This window comes from Aphelocoma coerulescens, chromosome 23 (assembly GCF_041296385.1).
Source record: "Aphelocoma coerulescens isolate FSJ_1873_10779 chromosome 23, UR_Acoe_1.0, whole genome shotgun sequence".
Lineage (NCBI taxonomy): Eukaryota > Metazoa > Chordata > Aves > Passeriformes > Corvidae > Aphelocoma > Aphelocoma coerulescens.
In genome coordinates this window covers 7,678,456-7,682,760 of record NC_091036.1, presented here as the reverse complement: position 1 = coordinate 7,682,760, position 4,305 = coordinate 7,678,456, and positions in this window count along the sequence as shown.

Genomic DNA, 4,305 nt, shown 5'->3' with positions numbered 1-4,305 from the left:
GCGCTGCGCATGCGCCACGCCAACTGCGCAACCAACCCCCCCCCCCCCCCGCGCTCCGCCGCGCCCCGCCCCGCGCAAAAGGCGTAAATCCCGTTCGTGAATGCCGCCCCTTCCTGCCCGCCGCCGCGCCGGAACTGACAGCTCACCGAGCCAATGGGAAGGGAGGAAACCGTTCGTGAGCGATCCGCCAATCGGCGTTGAAGAGGCGGGAGCGTAGCGGCGCGAACGGGCTGCTGGGAGATGTAGTCAAGGAGGGGGAGCGATGGCCGCCGGCTCCCCTTCTGCAAAGCTGGGCTTTAAAGCCCCCTGTGCCCGGACCGCTCCACAGGCGGCTCCGGGTGGGAACCCGGCTTTGGGGATGGTGAAGGGTCTGGAGGGGAAGGCATAGGCTGAGGTCACTCCGTTTGTCCAACCTGGAGAAGAGGGGGCTCAGGGCAGAGCATATCAGGGTCTGGAGCTTCCCTGTCCCCAGAAGGGTCCCGTCCCACCCCTGCCATGGGCAGGGACCCCTTCCACTGTCCCAGGCTGCTCCAAGTCCTGTCCAACCTGGCCTTGGACACTGCCCAGGGATGGGGCAGCCACAGCTTCTTTGGGCACCCTGTGCCAGGGCCTCACCTCCCTACATGGAACAATTCCCAAAATCTAATCTAAACTTACATTCCACCATCTTAAGGCCATTCTTCCTTGTCCTGTCACTCCAGGCCTTTTAAGTCATCCCTTTCCCCCCTTCCTTGTCGGCTCCTCCAGGTACTGGAAAGCTGCAGTGAGGTCACCCTGGAGCCTCTCTTTTCCAAACCCAGTCCTGTCAGCCTTCCCTCTCGGGAGAGGTGCTGCATCCCTCTCAGCCTTTGCTGGCTCCTCAGGATGTTCTGTGATTCTCTGCCCTCTCCACAGCCAGGCTGTGACCGAGCCCCTGCAGAAAAACTCATCCCAGCGCTTGTTCTTTGCAGCACAGCTCCAGAGGTGAAGGAGCGAGAAGCCGCTCGTCCGGCAGCACCAAGCTCGGGTTTGCTTGGAAAATAAAACTCCCGTGGAAGGAGCCAGGGGGTGGCAGTGTTTGCAAAATCCTTCCCTTCTCCTTGTCCTCCCCGCGGCCACTGGCCCTGGGGACACTGAGGACAAGCAAGTCCAGTCCCAATTATCTTAATGAACCCTCCCAAAAAGGGGATGTATGTAAAATAAATCAAAACTTAACCAATTCACCTCCCTATAATTTATTTCCACAATTAAGCATTCCTGAAGTCTGTTAATAAAGTGTAATGAATAGTTTAAATTTTCATTTGGAACTTAATGCCTTGGCTCCCAGATAATCCCAGCTGCATGGCAGAAGAAAATTGCTACTTGCTTATTCCAAGAGAAGGAGGAAAAGCCCCTTAAATCAGAGACATCAGGTGGAAGCTTGAGGACTGTTCCTTACAGTTCCAGCCTCCTAAGGACAGCTGCAGTGATTTGTCTCCATCTCGCAAGTCGTTAACCTATTCAGCTGTTGTCAAAGTTCTTTACAGAAGGTAATTGTTAATTGTTGCCTCTGCATCGGTCCAGACTCTTTAATTAAACAAATAATAATCGGGATCCATCCTCACAAAAGGGTTTTATCTTCTTTTCTCAGATGCCATTCCCCATGGGGATCCAAAGCTCCACACAGAATTGAGGCAGGCTTCAGATGTCCTTGACATGGAAGTTTTTCTCTCTGATGGAGAGAAAATTGGGGCACAGGAGCTTGATTTTTTTCTCAAGCTGGTGACAGGAATGACAGGGTTGGAGCCAAGGAGGACTTGCTGGTTCTGACTGTCAGACCCGGAGCTTCCTGACGCAGTCTCAAAGCTGGGGGATGCAAACAAGGTGTTCTCCCAGCAGCGCAGCTCCTGCAGGACAACCACACCTTGGAAAGCATCCTCGTGGAACAGAGCTGTGGCGTTCCAGTCCAAGGAAAGGTACGGGGAGCAAGGAGTAAATTTGCCTGAGAGCTGCCCTTGCCCTTCTTACAATCTTGGAGGGAAAACAACTTAAGTAACACAAAAGGCATTTTTAACACTTTCAGAAAAAACCTGTCTCCTTTTCTATCTTCAACCTATGCTGCAAAGAAAAAAAAAAAAAGAAAATTCAGTGTAAAAACCCCACAACATGCACATAAAGTTCAATTTTACACCCTGTGCCGTGGTTAGGACATCCCAGGGTGAAAATGCAGTCTCACAGACATGGATTTTACTCTGTGAGTGGTTTGCCCTGCAGACACCTAGCACTGGACTAGGATTTGTTTGCAGGTTGAAACAGTCAGGCCAGAGCAAGGAAATTTCCTCTCAGTCAAGAATCTGCAGCAACCAAAACCCTTTGCAGAGTTCAACAGCCTCGACAGGCCCTTGTCCAACCACGACAAGCAGGAACCCGCTACCAAAGCCACGAGGAGGACTTCCCTGGATGTTGCATCCCTCCCAGCAAACACCCACCAGCCAGAACGGAGCGATGCAGCCCTACCCCACCACGGCTGCCAGCTGATCCAGGCACAGGGAGGGAGAAAAACCCAACCCAGTTATTTCACAGGAACACTGTACCTGTTTTAGCTTCTGGGAGCTGTTTCTGAAAGCAAAGCAGCCCCCGTGTTTTTGCCTCAACGAGTCTCCCGTTAGCAGAGCACAGTCCTGCCTCAACCCAAACATCAGCAACTGCATTGCACGGGCTCAGGCTTCTCACCCAGATATGACTAAGCCCTTTCAGAACGAGAAATGCTCAGGATTTCTTGCTTAATTGCTAAAACAGATTAATGTGACTATCCAGCACATAGGCAAGCGGAAAAGAGGAATTGACACACCTAGCTGGTTCCTGCTGAGGCTGATGATCTGCTTTAATTGATGGGTCACGTTTGGGGATGATTTTCCACCATGCAGCTGCCACAGGGCTGCTGGGCTCCCCTCCTGCCCTCTGCATTCCCTGCAGCCTTCTGACCACTAGTGCGCTGGGAAGCTTAAATCAAGAATGTAACTGATGCGAACCAGCAAATGTCACCTTCAAAGCTTGAGGTTTAGCTGCCACATGTCATGGAAAGGGCCCATGCCTTCCCCACATGGAGTTCTCCCAAGAATTAGGGGCTGCATCTTTACCAAAAGGTCCCTTGGCTCCAAAAGTTTAGGCAGTAAACCAGGTCAAAACTCGTTTGGATTGCTCTGGTCACACACATGTGGCACTCAGGATGCTGGAGGAGAGCCAAGAAATCAGGGTGGCTGAGCCTGGCCACAGTGCCAAGCAACCCCCCGACGCTATTTCACTGGTTTTATTGGAGCCTTATCAGATTTCCTGGTGACTCAGAGTAACCGGTGACCGGGGAGAAGGGCATGGCCACAGCAGCAAGCAGAGATGGGGTTACAGCTCCGCGTTGGTCCAGAATAGCAGCCAATGCCCACCAGGCCCCTCCAGCCCCCCAGACCACCCCAGAGCTCTCCTGCTCCACACCGAGGACAAGCAGCCCACGGCCGTGCCCTGCAAGGAGCAAACACGGAGGAGGCAGTGGCTGCTCAGCTGTTCCCAAGAGCCCGGGGAGCCCTGCCAGTCCCCCATGCCCTGGCTGAGTCCCCACAGGGCGGCTGGGCCGCGCACCCCGCGTCCCTGCAGCCCCACGCTGCTGGGCACAGGGCAGTGCCAGCCCTCTGCTCCCCTACAGCAGCCGCCACCCGCTCGCAGATTCCGTTTTCCTCCTTTTCTTTGGCACCCCCTGCCCTTGCTTTGGGGCCCTTTGATTCCTGCACAGCCCCCCTCTCTGGGCACCCCTTCTTGCGTTTTCCCCCCGTGCCGGCCTTGCGTGAGCACCCTCTGCCCCTGCAGCCCCTTCCCCTGTACCCCCCATTTCCCTTGTACTCCCCCTTCCCCCTGCAGCCCCTCTTCCACCAGCACCCACCCGTCCCGTGTTCTGCCTCTGCACAGACACGCACACACCCCGCAACCCCTTCCCCCGCACCCCACCTTCCACCCCCCCCACGATCTCCCCGGTCCCCTTCCCGTTCCCTCCCCCTCCCACCAGCACCCCGAGCCCCGCTCTCCCCGTCCCTCTCCCCTCGCACGCCCCGCAGCCCCATCCCCTCCCTCTCCCCTCACGCCTCCCTCCCCGCGCGCCCCGCTCCGCGCTCCCCCCGCCCCGTTCCCGCCCGCCGCCGGCGCCGCCCCCGCCGGTCCCTCCCGCCGCCGCCTCCCGCCCGCTCTGTGGGCCGAGCCCGGCTCCGCGGCCGCCCCAGCTCCGCTCGGGCTGTGGCGGGGCGGCTCCAGCCCTCGCCGCCGCGGCGGCCCCGCCGCCCCCCGCCCGCCCTGCGCGCCCCG